Here is a 23,766-nt window from a genome sequence, read left to right on the forward strand (position 1 = left end):
TTTTAATGAGTATTTAGTTAACGTGGGAAGTAACTTGGCAAACGAAATCCCAGAGCCAAGAAACAAATTTGAAATAGATAAGTACATTGTAAATAATTCATCCACTATATTCCTTAATGCTGTCAATGATATAGAAGTATAAAACATTGTAAGAACATTAAAAAACATTAAAAAATAAAAAAAGTCTGCTGACTTTTTTTTAATATTGATATGACACTAGTAAAAAGTATTACAGAATATATTGTGCAACCTTTTACATATATAGGTAATTTGTCATTCAAAACTGGTATATTTCCATCAAAAATGAAAATAGCAAAAGGTTATTCCTATTTATAAAAGAGAAAGACACACATTCACTAATTATAGACCAATATCACTATTGCCACAGTTCTAAAAAATTCTAGAAAAATTATTTTCAAACAGACTGGACAATTTTATTGAGAAACATAAGCTCGTAAGTGAAAATCAATATGGGTTTAGAGAAAAACGGACCACCCAATGGCAGTCATGGAACTCGTAGAAGCAATATCTACCAACATAGATAATAAAAAAATACTGTTGGGATTTTTATGGATTTAAAAAAAACGTTTGACACCATAGACCATTCTATATTAATGAATAAATTAGAGTGATATGGCATAAGAGGTTTAGCATATAAATGAATGAAAAGTTATTTGGCTAATAGATATCAGAATTTGCAGTTTAATGATGTACAATCAAGACATTTAAAGATTACTCATGGAGTTCATCAAGGGTCTGTGCTCGGTCCTAAATTATTTATATTGTTCATAAATTATATCTGTAGTGTCTCAAAAATATTCAAAAGTGTCTTATTTGCTGATGACACAACTGTCTACTGTTCAGGAGACAACCTGAAGCAGCTTCTGACTACTGTGGAGTATGAATTAAATACAATAAAAAATTGGTTGACATGAACAAATTATTATTACATTTAAATAAAACAAAGTTCATGGTTTTTGGCACTAGACAAATCACTCATCAAGTCAAAATTAGGGTGAATTCAAGTGAAATAGAAAGGGTGTATGAAAACAAATTCCTTGGAGTATTGATGATAAATTATGTTGGAAGCCACATATAGATAATGTTAAAAGGAAAATGTCAAAATTCATAGGGACACTATAAAACTAAGGAGGTCCTGAACATGAAATCATTATATACATTATGCAGTTCATTATTATTATTATCATATTTGACCTATTGTGTGGAAATTTGGGCAAACTCATATAAAACAAATACCAACCCTGTTTTCAAACTGCAAAAAAAGAGCCATAAGAATTATTAATCGATCAAAATAAACGGAATCAACACATCCACTATTTATTAAATCAAATTAAATTTTATGACTTGGTTGAGTTTAAAATAGCACAAATAATGTACAAAGTACACAACAATCTACTCTGCCACAGTACTTAGAGGTTGTTTGAAATTAGACACAGTCCTTAGTACAAGTGTTTATACATACATATATATATATATATATATATATATATATATATATATATATATATATATATATATAAAATATTAAGCAAAGGTGTGTTTCTGTGACAGGTGTTACTTTGTGGATTAATTTTGGTACTGAGCTGAAAAGATGCAAGTCACTTGCTGAGTTCAAAAAAATGTTTAAAAGCAAAGTTCAAGACCATTATCTAAATCAGACATGAGTTAGTATAATTGTAGAAATGATTTTTTTTTCTTTGATGTACCAATATGAGTGTAATGAAAATTGTATATGTGAGTATGTTGATGTATTATTATTGTGTATTTCTGTTAATTTTATGTACATACGCTATATGAGTAGGATTATACATTTTCTTTTATTAAAATGTAACCTATTGTATTAATAATTAAATAAGTGATAAGATACAAAGAATAAGGGGTAGGACTGGATAAGTTTTCAACTTCTTCCTACTCCCTTTGAACATGTAAATTGTCATTGATTGTATGTTTCATTTTATTTTACTTTTAACTTTCTTTTGTTATTTGTTACTTGTTTATATATGTTCAATAAACAAACAAACAAACCAACGGCATTTTCTCGCTCCTCTAATTAACCAATCAGAGACATTCACAGCAAAATAACGCTCGCAAGAGGGTTGCCGGTTGCGGCAAAAATAACCACTGCCTAAATAATCACAGAGGGAAAACCATATTTTAACAATACACTTGCCTGCAATGTACAAAGCATTACGCCACAAACTGGCTACTACCGTATCATTGGCGACCCTCTTACAACACGAGCATCAACCACACAGGAGAAAATAATGGACTTTTTTTTAAGGTAATGTGCTTTATTTGTATTTGCTAAGTAAATGTGCTCTAAGCAGTTGTTACAATTCGCAGGGTAAACACTACCTGGCCTGTTTTTATTTCCATTTTATTCCATTACAGTTAGGCCGTCAGGTCACACACGTTTTCGTTCAGTTTCGCTCCACTACCAGGGGCACTAAATAATCTTTACTTCATAAAATAGATTTATTAGTAGTAAGTAAGAATCCGTGGAGTTCACCCTCTGAAAACCTGCCAATTTTGTGTTTTTGGTGGCGAAACCCCGGCACTATTTTGCGATGAGACGCAGTGATCTCTGGTGTGGGCGTAGTGCCATTAGGTCGGTAGTGGTGTGATTTAGGTCACATGAGCCAATCAGGTAGCTGCTGCTTTCTCCTCACCATAGCAACCGCATATCAAAAATGGCGACCACAACGCCGGAGAGCGAAAAAAAAGTTAAAAAGAAAGTGGGGAAAAAAACTTCGTTCCCGTTCAGGTTTGCCCATCGCTTCAGCTGGCCCCGTCCTTCCAGCCATCTGCATCATTTGTAAAAATAAATTTCAAAGTATACTCATCTGGGATCGGAAGGCACACGGAAGAGGGATCATCTCGCCAAAGCAGAAACATTGTCAGCAGGTATGTGCTACACACACGCGTGCCCATTTCTGTTATTAATGTGACCGATATTTAGTATAGGGTTGAAAATAATTTGTTGCTAGGTTAAGTTTTAAGGCTATAGTTTAGTAAAAAGGCGAGCTGCTGAATGATTTATCGAGTGAATCCAACAGTTGTTACCAAACTCGGGTTACCTGTGCCCATCAGAGTCATAATAGAGAGTCACAGCTACACCCGCCCTTTCCCCCAAAACTCTCTCTCACCAACCTCAACAAACACTTTACTTAAATCTATGATGTGCATATACTGTAAAGAGGTGATGTGACAATAACACATAATGTAATTCTTTTTTGTGTAAAGGCGGGTTGCTGCAGGCAGCTGAGATGAAGAAAGACTGTTCCATTCTTCTGCATATTCAAGACAAAAGACTGTCACAATGGAGGTGCAGTTTTGTTTCAGAGATTACACAAGGTTCTTAAAGTCAACAGAAACAGAAACAGCAACCAGGGACGAACAAATGTGAGTTGTTACATTGCACTATTTCATTGTCACTTTGCTAAAATTACACATTTCAAAAGTAAAGCATTGGTCAGCAATATGTCACTTGTCTTCTGTTTACATTTAGAGACAGCATTAATAAGAAAGCATGACTCTTTGCACATGTTAAGTGAGTGTGTGTGTGTGTGTGTGTGTGTGTGTGTGTGTGTGTGTGTGTGTGTGTGTGTGTGTGTGTGTGTGTGTGTGTGTGCGTGTGTGTGTGTGTGTTTCAGACAACCCTATGCTGAGAGCTACAAACTCTTTTGTGAACAAGTAATCCGTCAAAGGATTATAGTTGACAAAGATGTGATGAGAATGGACAAGCTAAGAGGTTTGTGAACAGTGCTAAGAAACACGAGGATCTTGATGCTTCAGACTACAGGTAACATAAATCTTCACACTGAAAAACATTGTCTGAAATCTATGGGGAGAGAAAAATAGTTTGCTGACAAGCTCAATTTAAGTTAAAAAATAAATAAATAAATAATATTGATTCTCTAAAAATGAAAACCAGTTGGTTGTTAATTATTACATGTTTAATTAATTAATTATTAAATGTGGGGTTTTTTTGTCTTCTGTATTTATAATTGTTCTTTGACCAAGAAAGTATATAGGCCTATAGGTATATTTTTATTTCTATCCAAATATACAATTATTCACTAGAATTTTCAGTAGGATATCCGAATACCAAAATATTCGATAGCTGCAGCACTAATAATACTAATTTTGGGTTGTGGCACGCCCACACGAGTTATTTTACCACACACCCGTGTCAAAACTAGCTTACTGCACACACTGCACCCTAACTTCAAATTTTTGCTAACGTCATAATAATAATAATAATAACAATAATAATAATATATATTATAAATTTTGTTGGATCCAAAAGCAACTTACATAATTATAGTTCCATATGATTGTAATTGTCTTATTTTCAAATGTTTAAATATTTTCTTGATTTGAACAAAATATAATTGTTTTGAATAATCCTGATTTCATTTATTACCAAAATAATTGTGATGATTATTTTTTTCCATAATAGAGCAGCCCTAGTGTGATGTGAATATGTGTATCTTGTGCTCATCTTTCCCTTTAATTTTCTATTTCAGGCAGGATATACTGAAACGAAGATTGAGGCGTGATTTCCGCCAGCTGTTTTTTCACACCCCTTTCCAGCGCAACACCTCTGAAATGGTTATTGTAGAGACATTATCAACAACTGACAAACTTTCAGACAGGATACCTCACTCATCAGATACATCAACTACTGAGTCTACTGACGTAAGCCAAGAAAGTGACACTAACACATAGCTGGTACAACATCAGGTTGGAAAATCACAGGGCATACGAGGACACTTTACAGTGCAGGGCTGTAAAATCTGCCATTGTGTTTGTTTCATTATCAAGATGTTAACTCTCCATTTTAACATTTTTCAAGCAAAAATAAAAATGTCTGTATTCCATTTTTCCACAACACAGACCTTTGTTAAATTGGTCTGCCAAAAAAAAAGCTGTTCCAATGAAGTTCCATGGTTTTATTGTGAATGCACATTTGATTTTTATTTGATTTATTATTATTTTTAATTAATATTTTTTGTGTGGGGGGCAGGGTTGGGGGGGTATAAATAACATGCTGTGATGACATAATCTGATACTTTAATAAATATTCTATATGTTATAATAATCTGGGCTCTGAATGCATCTATTTTCATCTAGTCCATTTTGCCTTGTTCCAGGTTTGTGGTGCATGGTAGTATTTTTGGCCGTTGTATGCTGCTTCTTGTCTACCTTTCATTACGTAGTAGGTAGTGAATTGTTTTCATATATGAAACATAAACATAGCTAAATGTAACATTCGTGTGCTGGTGTCACTTCTATTTGAAGCGTTTTTGTTTTTGTTTTTTTGGCACAAATTTAATTTATTTAAGGATCTCAATTCACATGATTACACCAAACCACCAATACTTGTTTCTGATGTTAGGTACATGTATTTATAATGTCTGGGAATGATTTTCTGTTGCCAAATTTAATATAAGACGTTTTACAACCAAAAACTGCAGCACAAGATTTTCGTTTTTTGTTATTTACCTATATATGCATTTCTGGCCTGTGACAAAATTGGGGCAGGAAAACATTGGGTGAACTTTTAAGCCAAAGTTCAGAAGGGTATTATCTATCAAAAAATGCATTGAACAAGTAGTGCCCAGACAGTGGAGCGAAACTCATTTTCTAGGCACTTTTTTGGGGTTCACCCCACGGCCTAAGTTGCTATATTTGCACTTTGTTTACATTTCAATTGTGGAAGAAAAGGTGGCTAAAATATTGTGCTACAATAAAAGTGTTATTATTCCGAAGCACCAATCACAAATCTATTGTCCAGTAATTATTACCAATATCGTCAAAAAATATTGTCACCGCAAATTTCTTTGAAATATCGATATACTTTGTAGGCCATATCAGCCACCCCGACACACAACACTCCCGCTAGTTACGAGGCATAAGTCTAATAATTGCTTATTTTCAAACACTTCTACGACAAATTTGACTTTTGTGCTGCTTGAAAATGAAACTAGAGACCTCAAGGAAGCTATTTGTAGAGAAATCTCAAAATGGACATATATAGTCCAACTATCTAATATCGTCCATATCGCTATATTGATGTTGCAGACATGCGGACACTTTGCCGGAGCGGGTCACATAGGAGAGTACTACCGGCACTTATCTTTTTTCCACTTAAAGCACTGGTTATGGTTAAGCATGTAATTCCAACTAGAGCTGCGAGCAGCTATAAAGGGCCCTCGCAGCCCGGGCCACATTGGGGTCCTTGCACGTTGGGGTACTTGCACGTTGGGGTACTGGCACGTTGGGGTACTGGCATATTGGAAGCAAAATTTCTTTGAAAATGGCATAATAAACGTTTACATGTAGAATATTTTTTTGCCAGTGTGTGTGTCAATCTCAACGGGTTTTGGTGATTGTTAAGACCTGCAAAAATCAGCGTCCTTTTTTATTTTTAGGCAATGAGTTGCCCTGATTGGTATTTTTTTGTAAAAGTGTATATACACATCATCGCTCGTTGTACTCATTGCACAATGTTACTTTTATTGTCCAAAGGGGCAATCAAAAATGAATAAAACAAAATGGAAACGTACATACGTTTGGATCGGTGTGAAGCCAGTGAACAATTTGAGTGGTGGAAACTAAAAGAATATTCATAACTGACTTAGTTATCACACTTAGAATGATTGTACATTTTTTGTACAAAATACCGTATGTGTGGTATTTTTTTTTCATGCCTCAAGGGCTAGGTGGCGCTGCATATATAACTGAATGTTGTCATAGAGATAACTTCAGGCCTTGACGATAAACATACATGTCAAGTTTGGGATTTTTTGGAGCATGTACCGGGGAGATATCAAGCATATCATTTTTCATTGCGAAACACACATTTTGATGCCCCGCCCTCATCATATAGTATTTCGAAAAGTCAAAATTTTTCCCCCTGTCGTTGGCTCAGATCTTGACGTGGTCCAGGCCAAGTCTTAACTCAGTCGGATGAAACGTATAGGAGAAGTGGGCAAAAGTCTGCCCCCTGTGAATATGCAAAAATCGTCAAAAATGGGACATTCAAAAATTCGTAGCTCACTTCCTGTTCATTTTAGCATATGGGTACAAGAGACTTTTTTGTAGGTCTTGGGCTCCCTCATACACCTAAAAATATTCGTCGTTCTTGCTTAAACGTACAACCGGGGCTGCTTCGTTAAAAATTTCGAGGGGGCGCTATTGAGTCATTTTTTTAAAAATAGCACAATCAACAATAAAATATTGCTCATTTTACCAGGCCAGATGTGTGTGCCAAGTTTCAGGAGTTTCTGTGCATGTTTAGACCCTCAAAACTGGCGTTGTTTTCTTGGCGAACAGCGCTTAGCCACGCCCACAGCAATTCGCGAAAACTCACAAACTTCGTGTTGTGACATCATGAAGGCCGAAACCCTCATCTGAGCAAATATGAGGTAGGTCCAGTTAACGTGTTTGGAGAAAAACGTAGAAGAAAATTCGTAAGAAAAAAAATTGCCACTAGGTGGCGCTATCAGTTAGATGAAATGTAAGTTAGTAGATGTCTTTAGAGCTGGACTCTCATCAAATGTGTGAAATTTTGAGAAGATAGGATCATCTCGGTCAAGTTAATGCAGCTTTTATTGTCATGAAAAATCTTCAGACTTTGCGTCACCGTAGCGGCCACGCCCTTTGGCGAAAAGTTACAATATTCGGTGTGGGGCATCATCAACATCTTAAGGCTTTTCTGACCAATTTTCAACTGGATCCCTTCAACGAGCTCAGCACAGTAGCTAAAAACGTAAAGTATGACATTTATTGTAACCACTAGGTGGCGCTATATGTAGAACTGAATTTTGTCATATAGATGTTTTCAGGCCGTGACTATTACGTTGCCTGAGAAGTTTGAGATTTTTTGGAGCTTGTACATGGGAGTTATTCAGCATTTGCTCTTTCTGGACAAATGAAATTTTAAAGGCAATATTTGATGCCCCGCCCCCGTCATATAGTATTTCGAAAAGGCAAGACTTTTTGCCCAGCTGTTCTCTTAGGTCTTGAGATGATAAATGCCAAGTTTGAAGTCAATGGGATGAAAAATGTTTGCATAGGGGGAAAAAGCATGACCACAGTGAATGTGCCAAAATCGGCCAAAATTGGACATTAAAAAATTCATAGCTCACTTCCTGTACATTTTAGCTACATGGTCCCAATAGACTTTTTTGTGCGTCTCGGGGTGCTACACGTGCCTACCAATTTTCGTTGCTCTAGCTCAAACGTGCCGGGCTTGGTTTTTATTTTTCTATGCTAGGGGGCGCTATAGAGTCGCGTTGTTATAACGACTTCATAATATCAAATTTTTCGCCGGACCTGAGGAGTGTGCAAAGTTCGGTGAGTTTTCGTGAATATTTAGGTACCCAAAATCGCGATTGTTTGCGGAGAATAAAGAAGAAGAAGAAGAATAATAATAACTAGAGCTGCGAGCAGCTATAAAGGGCCCTCGCAGCCCGGGCCACGTTGGGGTCCTTGCACGTTGTGGTACTTGCATGTTGGGGTACTGGCACATTGGGGTACTGGCATATTGGAAGCAAAATTTCTTTGAAAATGGCATAATAAACGTTTACATGTAGAATATTTTTTTGCCAGTGTGTGTGTCAAGCTCAACGGGTTTTGGTGATTGTTAAGACCTGCAAAAATCAGCGTCCTTTTTTATTTTTAGGCAATGAGTTGCCCTGATTGGTATTTTTTTGTAAAAGTGTATATACACATCATCGCTCGTTGTACTCATTGCACAATGTTACTTTTATTGTCCAAAGGGGCAATCAAAAATGAATAAAACAAAATGGAAACGTACATACGTTTGGATCGGTGTCAAGACAGTGAACAATTTGAGTGGTGGAAACTAAAAGAATATTCATAAATGACTTAGTTATCACACTTAGAATGAGTGTACATTTTTTGTACAAAATACCGTATGTGGGGTATTTTTATATTTTTTTATATAAGCCTCAAGGGCTAGGTGGCACTGTATTTATAACTGAATGTTGTCATAGAGATACCTTCAGGCCTTGATTATAAGCATACATGTCAAGTGTGGGATTTTTTTTGGAGCATGTACCGTGGAGTTATTAAGCATATCCTTCATTCACGATATTGCTTTTAATGTCCATAGAGGCTATCAAAAATAAATAAAAATATATATATGTTTGGATAAGTCTGATGCCAGTGAACATTTTGAGTGGTGGAAACTAAAAGAATATTCAGAAATGACTTCGTTATCACACTTAGAATGAGTGTACATTTTTTGTACAAAATACCGTATGTGGGGTATTTTTTTTTTAATCCTCAAGGGCTAGGTGGCGCTGCATATATAACTGAATGTTGTCACAGAGATAACTTCAGGCCTTGACGATAAACATACATGTCAAGTTTGGGATTTTTTGGAGCATGTACCGGGGAGTTATCAAGCATATCCTTTTTCATTGCGAAACACTAAATTTGATGCCCCGCCCTCATCATATAGTATTTAGAATAGTCAAAATTTTTCCCCCTGTCGTTGGCTCAGGTCTTGACATGGTCCAGGCCAAGTCTTAACTCAGTCGGATGAAACGTGTAGGAGAAGTGGGCAAAAGTCTGCCCCCTGTGAATGTGCAAAAATCGTAAAAAATGGGACATTCAAAAATTCATAGCTCACTTCCTGTTCATTTTAGCATATGGGTCCAAGAGACTTTTTTGTAGGACTTGGGCTCCCTCATACACCTAAAAATATTCGTCGTTCTTGCTTAAACGTACAACCGGGGCTGCTTCGTTAAAAATTTCGAGGGGGCGCTATTGAGTCATTTTTGTAAAAATAGCACAATCAACAATAAAATATTGCTCATTTTACCAGGCCAGATGTGTGTGCCAAGTTTCGTGAGTTTCTGTGCATGTTTAGACCCTCAAAACTGGCGTTGTTTTCTTGGCGAACAGCGCTTAGCCACACCCACAGCAATTCGCGAAAACTCACAAACTTCGTGTTGTGACATCATGAAGGCCGAAACCCTCATCTGAGCAAATATGAGGTAGGTCCAGTTAACATGTTTGGAGAAAAACGTAGAAGAAAATTCGTAAGAAAAAAAATTGCCACTAGGTGGCGCTATCAGTTAGATGAAATATAAGTCAGTAGATGTCTTTAGGGCTGGACTCTCATCAAATGTGTGAAATTTTGAGAAGATAGGATCATCTCGGTCAAGTTAATGCAGCTTTTATTTTCACGAAAAATCTTCAGACTTTGCGTCACCGTAGCGGCCACGCCCTTTGGCGAAAAGTTACAATATTCGGTGTGGGGCATGATCAACATCTTAAGGCTTTTCTGACTAATTTTCAACTGGATCCCTTCAACAAGCTTGGCACAGTAGCTAAAAACGTAAAGTATGACATTTATTGTCACCACTAGGTGGCGCTAAAAGTATAACTGAATTTTATTATATAAATGTTTTCAGGCCGTGACTATTACGTTGCCTGAGAAGTTTGAGATTTTTTGGAGCTTGAACATGGGAGTTATTAATCATTTGCTCTTTCTGGACAAATGAAATTTTAAAAGCAATATTTGATGCCCCGCCCCCGTCATATAGTATTTCAAAAAGGCAAGATGTTTTGCCCAGTTGTTCTCTCAGGTCTTGAGATGATAAATGCCAAGTTTGAAGTCAATTGGATGAAAAATGTTTGCAAAGGGGGAAAAAGCATGACCACAGTGAATGTGCCAAAATAGACCAAAATTGGACATTAAAAAATTCATAGCTCACTTCCTGTACATTTTAGCTACATGGTCCCAATAGACTTGTTTGTGCGTCTCGGGGTGCTACACGTGCCTGCCAATTTTTGTTGCTCTAGCTCAAACGTGCCGGGCTTGGTTTTTATTTTTCTACGCTAGGTGGCGCTATAGAGTCGCGTTGTTATGACAACTACATAATATCAAATTTTTCGCCGGGCCCGAAGAGACTGCAAAGTTTGGTGAGTTTTCGTAAATGTTTAGGCCCTCAAAAATGCGATCGTTTACGGAGAAGAAGAAGAAGAAGAATAATAATAATTCCTACAAAAACAAGAGGGACCTCGCAGCGGTCGCTGCTCGGGCCCTAATAACTAGAGCTGCGAGCAGCTATAAAGGGCCCTCGCAGCCCGGGCCACGTTGGGGTACTTGCACGTTGGGGTACTTGCACGTTGGGGTACTGGCACGTTGGGGTACTGGCAAGTTTAGGTAAGGCACATTGGAAGCAGAATTTCTTTGAAAATGGCATGATAAACCTTGACATGTGGATTTTTTTTTTTTTTGTAAAAATACCGTTAAGTTGGTGTATTTTTTTTTATGCCTCTAGGGCTAGGTGGCGCTGTATATATAATGGAATGTTGTCATAGGGATACCTTCAAGCCTTGACTCTAAACATACATGTCAAGTGTGGGATTTTTTTGGAGCATGTACCGTGGAGTTATTAAGCATATCCTTCATTCACGATATTGCTTTTAATGTCCATTAGAGGCTATCAAAAATAAATAAAAAAGTACATGTTTGGATAAGTCTAATGCCAGTGAACATTTTGAGTGGTGGAAAGTAAAAGAATATTCATAAATGACTTAGTTATCACACTTAGAATGAGTTTACATTTTTTGTACAAAATACCGTATGTGGGGTATTTTTTTGTTTTGCCTCAAGGGCGAGGTGGCGCTGCATATATAACTGAATGTTGTCATAGAGATACCTTCAGGCCTTGACGATAAACATACATGTCAAGTTTGGGATTTTTTGGAGCATGTATCGGGGAGTTATTAAGCATATCCTTTTTCAGTGCGAAACACAAATTTTGATGCCCCGCGCTCATCATATAGTATTTCCAAAAGTCAAGATTTTTCCGTCTGTTGTTGGCTCAGGTCTTGGCATGGTCCAGGTCAAGTCATAAGTCAGTCGGATAAAACATGTAGGAGAAGTGGGCAAAAGTATGCCCCCTGAAAATGTGCAAAAATCGTCAAAAATGGGACATTCAAAAATTCGTACCTCACTTCCTGTTCATTTTAGCATATGGGTCCAAGAGACTTTTTTGTAGGTCTTTGGCTCCGTCATACACGTAAAAATTTTCGTAGATCTTGCTTAAACGTAGAATCGGGGCTGCTTCGTTAAAAATTTCTAGGGGGCGCTATTGAGTCATTTTTGTAAAAATAGTACAATCAACAATAAAATATTGTTCATTTTACCAGGCCAGATGTGTGTGCCAAGTTTCATGAGTTTCTGCGCATGTTTAGACCCTCAAAACTAGCGTTGTTTTCTTGGCGAACAGTGCTTAGCCACGCCCACAGCGATTCGCGAAAACTCACAAACTTCGTGTTGTGACATCATGAAGGCCGAAACCCTCATCTGAGCAAATATGAGGTTGGTCCAGTTAACGTGTTTGGAGAAAAATGTACAAGAAAATTCGTAAGAAAAAAAATTGCCACTAGGTGGCGCTATCAGTAAGATGAAATATAAGTTCGTAGATGTCTTTAGGGCTGGACTCTCATCAAATGTGTGAAATTTTGAGAAGATAGGATCATCTCGGTCAAGTTCATGCAGCTTTTATTGTCACGAAAAATTTTCGGACTTTGCGTCACCGTAGCGGCCACGCCCTTTGGCGAAAAGTTACAATATTCGGTGTGGGGCATGATCAACATCTTAAGGCTTTTCTGACCAATTTTCAACTGGATCCCTTCAACGAGCTCGGCACAGTAGCTAAAAACGTAAAGTATGACATTTATTGTTACCACTAGGTGGCGCTATATGTATAACTGAATTTTATCATATAGATGCTTTCAGGCCGTGACTATTACGTTGCCTGAGAAGTTTGAGATTTTTTGGAGCTTGAACATGGGAGTTATCACACTTAGAATGAGTTGACATTTTTTGTACAAAATACCGTATGTGGGGTATTTTTTTTTCACGCCTGAAGGGCTAGGTGGCGCTGCATATATAACTGAATTTTGTCATAGAGATACCTTCAGGCTTTGACTATAAACATACATGTCAAGTTTGGGATTTTTTGGAGCATGTACCGGGGAGTTATTAAGCATATCCTTTTTCAGTGCGAAACACAAAATTTGATGCCCCGCCCTCATCATATAGTATTTCCAAAAGTCAAGATTTTTCTGCCTGTAGTTGGCTCAGGTCTTGACATGGTCCAGGTCAAGTCTAAAGTCAGTCGGATGAAATGTGTAGGAGAAGTGGGCAAAAGTATGCCCCCTGAAAATGTGCAAAAATCGTCAAAAATGGGACATTCAAAAATTCATAGCTCACTTCCTGTTCATTTTAGCACATGGGTCCAAGAGACTTTTTTGTAGGTCATGGACTCCCTCATACACCTAAAAATTTTCGTAGATCTTGCTTAAACGTACAATCGGGGCTGCTTCGTTAAAAATTTCTAGGGGGCGCTATTGAGTCATTTTTGTAAAAATAGGACAATACATGATAAAATATTGCTCATTTTGCCAGGCCAGATGTGTGTGCCAAGTTTCATGAGTTTCTGCGCATGTTTAGACCATCAAAACTAGCGTTGTTTTCTTGGTGAACAGTGCTTAGCCACGCCCACAGCGATTCGCGAAAACTCACAAACTTCGTGTTGTGACATCATGAAGGCCGAAACCCCCATCTGAGCAAATATGAGGTTGGTCCAGTTAACGTGTTTGGAGAAAAATGTACAAGAAAATTCGTAAGAAAAAAAATTGCCACTAGGTGGCGCTATCAGTTAGATGAAATATAAGTTCGTAGATGTCTTTAGGGCTGGACTCTCATCAAATGTGTGAAATTTTGAGAAGATAGGATCATCTCGGTCAAGTTCATGCAGCTTTTATTGTCACGAAAAATCTTCAGACTTTGCGTCACCGTAGCGGCCACGCCCTTTGGCGAAAAGTTACAATATTCGGTGTGGGGCATCATCAACATCTTAAGGCTTTTCTGACCAATTTTCAACTGGATCCCTTCAACGAGCTCAGCACAGTAGCTAAAAACGTAAAGTATGACATTTATTGTAACCACTAGGTGGCGCTATATGTATAACTGAATTTTTTCATATAGGTGTTTTCAGGCCGTGACTATTACGTTGCCTGAGAAGTTTGAGATTTTTTGGAGCTTGTACATGGGAGTTATTCAGCATTTGCTCTTTCTGGACAAATGAAATTTTAAAGGCAATATTTGATGCCCCGCCCCCGTCATATAGTATTTCGAAAACGCAAGATTTTTTGCCTAGTTTTTCTCTTAAGTCTTGAGATGATAAATGCCAAGTTTAAAGTCAATGGGATGAAAAATGTTTGCATAGGGGGAAAAAGCATGACCACAGTGAATGTGCCAAAATAGGCCAAAATTGGACATTAAAAAATTCATAGCTCACTTCCTGTACATTTTAGGAAATGGCTTCCACTGACTTTTTTGTGCGTCTCGTAGTGCTACACGTGCCTGCCATTTTTCGTAGCTCTAGCTCAAACGGACCGGGATTGGTTTTTATTTTTCTACGCTAGGTGGCGCTATAGAGTCGCGTTGTTATGACAACTACATAATATCAAATTTTTCGCCGGGCCCGAAGAGACTGCAAAGTTTGGTGAGTTTTCGTAAATGTTTAGGCCCTCAAAAATGCGATCGTTTACGGAGAAGAAGAAGAAGAATAATAATAATAATTCTTACAAAAACAAGAGGGACCTCGCAGCGGTCGCTGCTCGGGCCCTAATAATAATAATAATAATAATAATAATAATAATAATAATAATAATTTTTACAAAAACAATAGGGACCTCGCAGCGGTCGCTGCTCGGGCCCTAATAACAGCCTATGCACTTAAGGTTATGGATAGGAGGGGTTGAGTGAAGCGAGGCAGCAACCACGCTCAGTGCATGACACGGTCCGATGATTGACCAATCAGGGTCGTTCACGGCAAAAATACCGCTAGCAGGGAAGTTGCCTGTCACGGCCAAATATCCACTGCCTTTTACGGTTATTAACAGTCCATGGTTAGTCTGCGGCGATTTAACTTCGTGCTGCTTTGTTATGCGACAGGCTGAAAAAGCGTGTTCACTAGCCTCACGACATGATAGAAACACAAGCCTAACGAAGGCCCGACTGTACACCTACCGTTAGCTGAGTTCCTTGTGGGAGCAAAATGCTGGCGCCTAGGATATGTAATACAATGTCCCATCAAATCCATTAGCTTTCAAATGAGTTCACAGACAAAATCCGGTGTTTCACGACTAAAATTTCTGCTGCAAAGACTCCCATTTAAATCCTAGAACCAATAGCATTCGCATTGAATAGCTGCTACGCAGGTCACTCACCAAAGACAGCAAACTTGTATCCAACCAGTTTTTGTATTCCCCTTTGCGTTATCACGCATTCCCTTTCAGAGCGTGTCGTGTACGAACAGATCAAAAAGCTTAAAAAGATTTTAACATCGTGATTTCATTATGTGCGATACACAGAGGCACAGAATGCGAGACACATCCTACACACATCCTACACTCAGTTCTTGGAAGGACACGCCCCGCTGCAATATGATTGGTTGCTGCATCCAGGCAGAACGCGCCCTAAAGTATCCATCATGAAAGGCAGGCTGCACAGTGGCTGCCTGTGTCTAAACAAGGCTGGGTCCTCTACCTCGAGTGATGGAACGTAATGTGCCGAGGCTTCGGAGCGTGTGCCGAGTAATCCAGGAAGACATTTCTGAAGCGCGTGTGGAGGCGTGATTCATTCCGAGAGGCACCTGGCTGCAGAGCTCCACTATGGAGGTAAATATGGTGCAAAAGTAACTTTAAAAAAAAATTGTACCTGTAGAAAAAAAGTATACATTTGTATCTGTAAAAGTTGTGAGTTATACCTGTAAAAAAAAAAAAAAATGTACCTGTAGAAAAAGTAGTTTAAAAAATTGTACCTGTAAAAAAATGTACGTTAAAAAAAAAAAAAAAAACTGTCAAAAAGAAAATGTAAAAAATTGTACCTGTAAAAAGAAAAAAAAAGAAAAAAGAAAAGAAAATAAAGGGCCCTCGCAACCCGGGCCATGTTGGGATAATTGCATGTCGGGGTACTGGCACGTTGGGGTACCGTTACATTGGACAAGGACTAAATGTAAATGTTCTTGCTATGCCTTGTGTGTGTGCAAAGTTTGATTAAAGGCCAAATCTGATGCACAATTACCAACATAAAAGCAAAATGACAGACTTTCTGCTAGATTTGCCGCATGGCTATAGAATAATTTTTGTAGGTATTAGGCCAGTGGTGTCCAAACTACGGCCCGGGGGCCATTTGCGGCCCGCCGTCCATTTTTCAGTGGCCCGCGACATATGTTAAAAATGGCATTTGACTCAGCTCAAATAAAATAAACAAAACAAAAATGTTTGGAGATGGTCAAAGTAAGAAGAGAGGGTATCGAAAAACAGGTACCATTAAAGGTTATTTTAGTTAACTAAAACTAATGAAAAAACTAAAATTAAACCAATATTGTTACCAAAATAAACTAAAAACAAAATTGCTCTTTAAAAAAATGAAAACAAACTACAACAAACTAAAAATAACTATAATCATAGCAAACATGTCCTTCGTTTTAGTCTTTGGTAATTAATTTAATGTATGAGCCTTTGGGGATGATTTTAAATGTGATTTTTAGTAGATTTATTTAGATATAAACCGAAATAATGACGTTTGAAAATATGTCACACAGAAGTAACCCCATCTAGCAGCAGCCAATAGAAAAGCACCTTCAGATAACGTTGCTCCCATGGTGTTATTTAAATATTGCGCACAAGTAATACACATTTAAAAAACAAAAAACAAAAAAACTAATACTGAAACTAACAAACTAAACTAAAACTAATCATTTTTTAAAGAACTAAACTAATAAAAACTAACAGAACCACCCTGAAAACTAATAAAAACTAAATAAAATGAAAAATTCCAAAACTATAATAACCCTACTGCCATATTACAAATAAATTGGTTTATATACTGTAGCATTTTTCTAAATATGCAAAAGCACAAAAATACATTATTTGTACATTTTTTAGGACTAAACACAACACCTCGATCCACTTGCAGACAATGGACGCCGTTGGATTGCTGGGAGGTTTGCGACAATCTTTGCTTGGCCATGCGTATCAACCTATTGCAAGTACATTGTGGGATGCTTTTTTTCCTTATAAATCATGTATGATTCATTTATTCCTGTGGTCTTAAATTAATCATAACATGATTTGGTGGGAGTGTAAATGGCAGCACTGCGTGAAGTGGCCACTGGGTGGCAGTTTGTGCCGTCAGCCTGGTGTTGGGGTGAGCAGGTAATTAAGTCTGAAAGGTTTCACCTGCTCAGGTGACAATCTGCTTCACTGTCATTGTTTGGCACGTCAAACATGTTGCTCTGTGTGTTGCTATTGTTCGGGTCCTGATTATTTCTTCATGTAAGTTTGCTTTGACAGTTTCAATGAGTCTTTTGTCATGACTATTGTTGAGTATCTGTTCACGTGTCATTTATTTGTGTAGGATGTGGACTCACCTGAAGTGATTGTTTTCAACCGTTTCAGCACCCTTGATTTGTGGAACGAAGTGCGTTGCATTTTGTTTTTAATTTTTTTGTTAGTGGATTGTGATGTCTGTTTTAATATTAAATGTGTTTATTGTTAGGTGAAAATTACTGGTGTATGTTTTTTTTTTTGGAAGTGCTTATATTTTGTGTATATTAAAGGTTGAGTAGTTAATTACGTAGCTTTTGTTGTAAATTTTACATTTAACACTTTCCTTTTTTTGTATTATAGTTTTCACGGTGTCTTCAATAAACCAACAGTTTGAAACTCTCCACTATGCGTGATCCATAATGCCAGGGGCAGCTCCAGGTATGCCTCCCAATTTTCACAAATCTAACTGAATCATAAAATTAGAAATGCTTCATAAAAATGTCTAGAGGGCGCTATTGAGACATTTATTGCAAATTGCACAACTCCTCTCTAAATATTCATGTTCGTGACAGGTCTGATTTGTGTATAAAGTTTTGTGAGTTTCCGCCCATGTTTAGACTCTCCAAAAAAAGCATTTTATTTTGCAAACAATGCATTGCTACAGCAAAGGTTTGCCACAAAATAAATTTCGATAACTTTTCATCTTAAACATCTTAAAGATGAGACACGCCAAAGATGAAAACGATCGTATAGGTTTTGTGGAAGGGGTTTGTTAAAATATGACTCCTATAAAAGGCCCCGAAAAAATGGCTAAAAATCCCAAAGTAAATAAAAAATGGTGGACTTCCTATTTGGTTTAACATATGGCTACAGAATACTTTTTTGTAAGTCTTAGGCTGATGGGTATCTCTCCCAATTTTCACAAACGTAGCTGAATCATATAATTGGGAAAGCTTCATAAAATTGTCTAGAGGGGGCTACTGAGCCATTTATTATTGCAAATTGCACAAGAAATTTCTACAATATTAATGTTCATGACAAGTCTGATGTGTGCAAAGTTTCATGAGCTTTCGCACGTTTAGACTCTCAACAAAAGCAGGATTTTACTTGGCAAACAATGCATCTCACATGAGGTAAGCCTCCATTGCGTTCCTAAAGGGCACTACGAGGTTAACCTTGCTTTCTTTATAGGCATTTCACATTGCTCGGTAGAGAACACCGCCATTCTACGTCACTACGCACTGAATGCGTTGCGACCTAAATAACAATGGTGGCCTACATCTAAATAAAGTTTCTACAAAATGTCTTAAACTGGAATTGATTTTTGAAAAATTATGTTAGTACAAAAAGTTATGTTCGTACAAAATAAATATAGCGCAAACTTGTCATGACAGCTGGGGTTCCTTTGATAAAAAATGCATAGCACAGCTGAGTTTTTAATTACATCCTCCTGGCAAATGCAGGGTTCCCGCGGGGTCTTAAAAAGTCTAAAATTCAGAAAGTTAAATTTTAGGCCTAAAATGTCTTAAACATCCATATTTTCATCCTAGGTCTAAAATTTAATTTACCCAAGTCTAAAATTCTTACATCCGTTAATTACATTCCGAGAAGTGTCTGCTCTATAGAAAGAAAGAACAAAAAAATGTGCGAGTTGCCTTGTTTCTGTTATTTGTGTTAAATCAATCAATCAATCAACTTTATTTATATAGCACCTTTCATACATTTAAAATGCAACTCAAAGTGCTGGTCATCCATAATACAATAAAATAAAAATAAAAAAAAGCCCCCCCATCCCCATGATCGTACCCACAGACACACCCAAAACCCAACAAACACATGAAAACCACAAAGTTCTCAAAGTGAAGGCGACATTTGAGGGGGTGCGTTTGTATTGTAGTTCGGGCGGGTGGGAGCTAAGGTACGTGGGACGATGCAAGTGAGATGTGACGCGCGGCGGTTTATTTTTCCCGCGAGATACGACAACAGGAGGGGGAGGAATTATCGTTGTTGCTTTCTGCGGAGTTCGTCTCTGTGTGCCCTGCGATTGGCTGGCAACCAGTCCAGGGTGTCCCCTATGGCGTTAGATTTGTGCCACAATTCCGTGCGTAACAAAATGTGTTTCGTACGTACCAAAAATGTGTTTCGTACGTACCAAAAATGTGTTTCGTGCGTACCAAAAATGTGTTTCGTACGTACAAAATGTGTTTCGTACGTACCAAAAATGTGTTTCGTACGTACAAAATGTGTTTCGTGCGTACAAAACAGTCCTCGCGCACGCTTGCTCCGTCTCTCCTCAACACGTACGAAACTTTGATTTACGCTTGCGATGCAAGGGTCGAGGCGTGATATTTGTGCCACAATTCTTAACCAATCAGGAGTCGGACAGGAAAGCAAATCCTGATTGGCTGTTTAATATCCAATCAGGCAGAACTTTGACAACGTGTCGTCACGCCGCGTTGCATCATGGGCGCTTCTTCGATTTTTTTTTTTTTTTTTTTTTTTTTTTTTTTTTTTTTTTTAAACAAGCACTCGGTCCTTTCCTGTTTGAATTTTTGTCTGTATTTCTGCTGATTTTTATTTACTTAATAGAAGTTTTGTTATGTTACGGGATGAATCAGCTCCTAACTGCTTTCCTGCTTAGCGGAAGAAGGAGGGAAAACAAGTTTTAGCGCTCATGGTGATGTTGGATGATGGCATAAAATAGAAGAAAAAAAAAAAAGAGAGAAGAGGCTAACCTGCTACTTACGTTTTCATTATGGTAAGTTATCCATTTTTCTTTAGTAATTAGTGCCTGGTACCACCAAAGGTATATCGTAAATAATAGAAAACATTGAATACCTAAGAGCACTGTGTTTGGCAGTCCAATGCCATAGTTATTGATGTAAGAATTGAATTCATTTTGGTTACAAGACAACCATACACCATGACTAGCAGCTGTTGAAATAAACATGTTTGCCCGAAATAATTGTTTTACTAATGTGAGAAACATGGTTGATCTTGTCATTTTTCCATAACAACAGATAGACAATTAAAAATCTGAGCGCTAACCTTGGGTTTTGTTTTTATTACCAGGCAACAAAGATGACAAAGGACCCAGAATGCACCTGATGACACCACAACAGAAGTGTCAAAAACACCACGAGAAGCAGAAGATGAAGAAGTGGAGTGGAAAAAATATTGATATCGCGCTATTGGCCCATGCAATATGCATATAACAGACATGCAATAAGTTTCATATGGAATTTTTTGCTTTTATCTGAATTTGACCAGTCAGCCACTTGCTAAAATGTGCACCACCATCCACTAGTTGAACATTATTGAAGTCATTACAATTAAATAACTCTGAATACATTTTACTGCATGAGAAATATAATTTGTTCATTAGATAATAAAATCGTCATCAGTCATTTCTTTAGATCCATATTAAATATTGCAATATCTATTGCTATATTCAGCAAAATCGCGTATTGCATGATTTTCCAATTTTGTGCAGCCCTAATTCCTGACGTTTTTGAGCCAGCTGATGAGACCAATTTGACTTAGTCATTAAAATGTCTGTAGGAAGAGTCAGAACGTGAAGCTTGAGCTTGACAGCAGAGAAATCAAGAGCTCCTGAAGAATGACATTAACATTGGACTATCATAATTTGAAGTTCGAATAGTTGTAATGGCCTGTTTTGCAGCATACCAAATCAAACATTTTTAAAATATTTTCTCCTGTAAGTTGTCGACACTTTTACTGAACTTATTTAAATGTGTCTTGCAAACAGTATCATTGACAATTAGAAAAATAAAAAGTGTCACACACACTGTATTCGGAACAACCTGTAAACAATAACCAAAATACTATTGCAGGTACAGTGCCAATGCAGTACATGACACATTTATGGTTTCAAGATTAAAGTGCGGAAGTGCACACACTGCACATTTGCCCATCATTGACCAAGAAGACCTCAGAGTACTGTACTCACGATGATGTATTGAGAATGCAAGACCCAAGAGGTTCCACAGATGAAAATATATTACACATTGTATTTGTAATTGACACTTAATGATGCATTATCGATCAACAAACGGCAAACTGTACATTTTGTTTTTAAATCAAATGAATCGTCCTCAGTTACAGTGCATCTTTGCAGTTTTTATTTCAAGTTTTACACACAGTAGGCATGGTAGACTGCTATTGTGGAGCCATCCATCGCCGTCCCATCCATCTCATCTGTACTCTCTATCCTTAGACATCGTATTGATGACTGTGACCCGGATATAGAAACGATGCACAATCTGGATTGGTTTACCTGGTAAATTGGAAACAAACAAAAGCTCAAGGTTATTAATTGTAAAACGTGAAACAATCATATCCATCCATCTTCATGTAGTTATGGGAAAACAATGTGACCATCCATGTTTCTACAGTTTCTTGTTCATGTTAAATGTCTAGTACAACTAAGGGTAACCACTTCATAACCTCTGCAGCTATAATGTGATGGTCTTTTGAGGGAGAACAGTCAGAAGACCTTTGCAATAATCAAGTCTACTGGAAATAAAAGCATGAGTCAGGTTCTTCTGGTATGGAGCATGCAACCCTTCTGTCGAAGTCTTTTAGGTGGTAAAAGGCTGCTTTAGTGATTTGTTTGAGATGGCATTTATGTGCACAAGTATACAGGTAATGACAACAAAATTAACTCGTGAATTGAATTCAAGAGCTGATATCTCGTGATTTTCCACGATTTTCTAATCAATATCACTAACGTACTTAAAAATCAGTAACTATGGCATTGTGTTAACAGTGCTTTTGGAATTCCATGTTTTTTTCTGTCTGTTAGTTACACGATATACATTTGGTGGCACTAGGCACTAAAAATGCATAAGAAAATAAAGAAAGGGGGTGGCGATTTTTTTTTCTTCATCATAACTATGCACATCCATTGCCAATGTCGTGTATGTAACTATTACATACAATTTTGATTGTCTTGGAAGCCTGTGTGTGATAGTGGCCAAGTTAAAAGATGCTACTTTTATGCTACTTACCGTTATGAAAATGTTGAAAGTAGTCTTCGATTCGGAAGTTAGCGTCCCCCCCAACGGTCATCCAACGGTCCCATGAGGGCTAAAACTTGTCTTCCGCTAAGCAGGAAAGCAGTTGGGAGCTGCTTCACCCCGTAATATAACAAAACTTTTGTTAAGTAAATAAAAGTCCGCAGAAATGCAGATAAAATACAAACAGGAAAGCACCGAGTGCTAGTAAACAAAACAAACAACAAAAAATCGAAGAAGCGCCCATGATGCAACGCGGCGTGACGACACGTTGTCAAAGTTCTGCCTGATTGGATATTAAACAGCCAATCAGGATTTGCTCTCCTGTCCGACTCCTGATTGTGGCACAAATATTACGCCTCGACCCTTGCATCGCAAGCGTAAATAAAAGTTTCGTACGTGTTGAGGAGAGACGTAGCAAGCGTGCGCGAGGACTGTTTTGTACGCACGAAACACATTTTGTACGCACGAAACACATTTTGTACATACGAAACACATTTTTGGTACGTACGAAACACATTTTGTACGTACGAAACACATTTTTGGTACGTACGAAACACATTTTGTACGTACGAAACACATTTTGTTACGCACGGAATTGTGGCACAAATCTAACGCCATAGTCCCCCGCCTACTGCCCAAAGCCATCTGAGATAGGCGCCAGAACCCCCCGCGACCCTTGTGAGGAATAAGCGGTCAAGAAAATGGATGGTTGGATGGATGCTTTCTGCGGACATTCCGAGCTCAACATGTCAAGCTAACACTACCGGGACAAAAACAAACAGGCAGGGTGGTGAAAGACGAACTTACGGCACGGGATATTGTGTGTGCGCGCGTGCGTCACAGCGAGTGTCAACAGACAGTAGCAGAAGCCGGTGCCGTACGTTTCGGTATTTTCCTTGGCTATCGAATCCTCTCGGTGCACTTGTATGTCCCGGTGTTGGTACTGCGCGCGACTCAAAACAATAACTCCCGTGACGATCCAATGCATGAATTCAAACTTCACACAAGTATGTCCCACAGCCAACACACCAGCTAAGCTAAAAGCACATTGCAAGCATCTGTCATGATGTGGGGGTGTTGGAGGGAGGACCCAAATGCAGGGGGCAACAAAAACAGGTCAAGGCAGGGATGCAAGTAAAAAAAAAAAAGAAGGGGTTTAATTAACAAAAAGGCAAACAAGGTACTCTGTGACTAAAACAACAAAAACAGGAGGGAAACAAGACATGGCATGCAAGGCAACATGGCATGACAGGAACAGCAATAGCAACAGAAACAATAACTCAACAAGAACTGAACGGAAAACAGC

The 23,766-nt window shown here is 37.9% G+C and overlaps 1 protein-coding gene and 3 long non-coding RNA genes across 8 annotated transcripts in view; 3 read left to right on the forward strand and 1 right to left on the reverse strand.

The window, feature by feature from the left end:
- mvb12ba (multivesicular body subunit 12Ba) overlaps positions 1-15,525 on the reverse strand; it is a 440,949-nt gene extending 425,424 nt beyond the window's left edge. For 4 of the 5 annotated variants that reach the window (XM_077498197.1, XM_077498198.1, XM_077498195.1 and 1 more), the window contains exon 1: positions 15,316-15,525. The gene's annotated coding sequence lies outside the window, so the exon portion shown is untranslated. The other variant, XM_077498194.1, reaches the window with a different exon arrangement.
- LOC144002663 (uncharacterized) lies at positions 2,713-4,593 on the forward strand. The gene is made up of 3 exons (XR_013278784.1): positions 2,713-2,925; positions 3,265-3,423; positions 4,551-4,593. It is a non-coding gene; the product is annotated as an uncharacterized LOC144002663 (long non-coding RNA).
- A 1,801-nt stretch (positions 15,526-17,326) lies between the features above and the next one.
- The window catches only part of LOC144002212 (uncharacterized), an 81,876-nt gene continuing 75,436 nt past the window's right edge, over positions 17,327-23,766 (forward strand). The window contains exons 1-3 of the long non-coding RNA XR_013278688.1: positions 17,327-17,427; positions 17,510-17,572; positions 17,782-17,859. This is a non-coding gene — a long non-coding RNA (uncharacterized LOC144002212). The remainder of the gene's footprint in view (positions 17,428-17,509; positions 17,573-17,781; positions 17,860-23,766) is intronic.
- Positions 19,942-20,777, forward strand: LOC144002391 (uncharacterized). The gene is made up of 2 exons (XR_013278725.1): positions 19,942-20,179; positions 20,494-20,777. It is a non-coding gene; the product is annotated as an uncharacterized LOC144002391 (long non-coding RNA).

The sequence above is a fragment of the Festucalex cinctus genome, chromosome 15, assembly GCF_051991245.1.
Source record: "Festucalex cinctus isolate MCC-2025b chromosome 15, RoL_Fcin_1.0, whole genome shotgun sequence".
In the NCBI taxonomy this organism is placed as follows: Eukaryota; Metazoa; Chordata; class Actinopteri; order Syngnathiformes; family Syngnathidae; genus Festucalex; species Festucalex cinctus.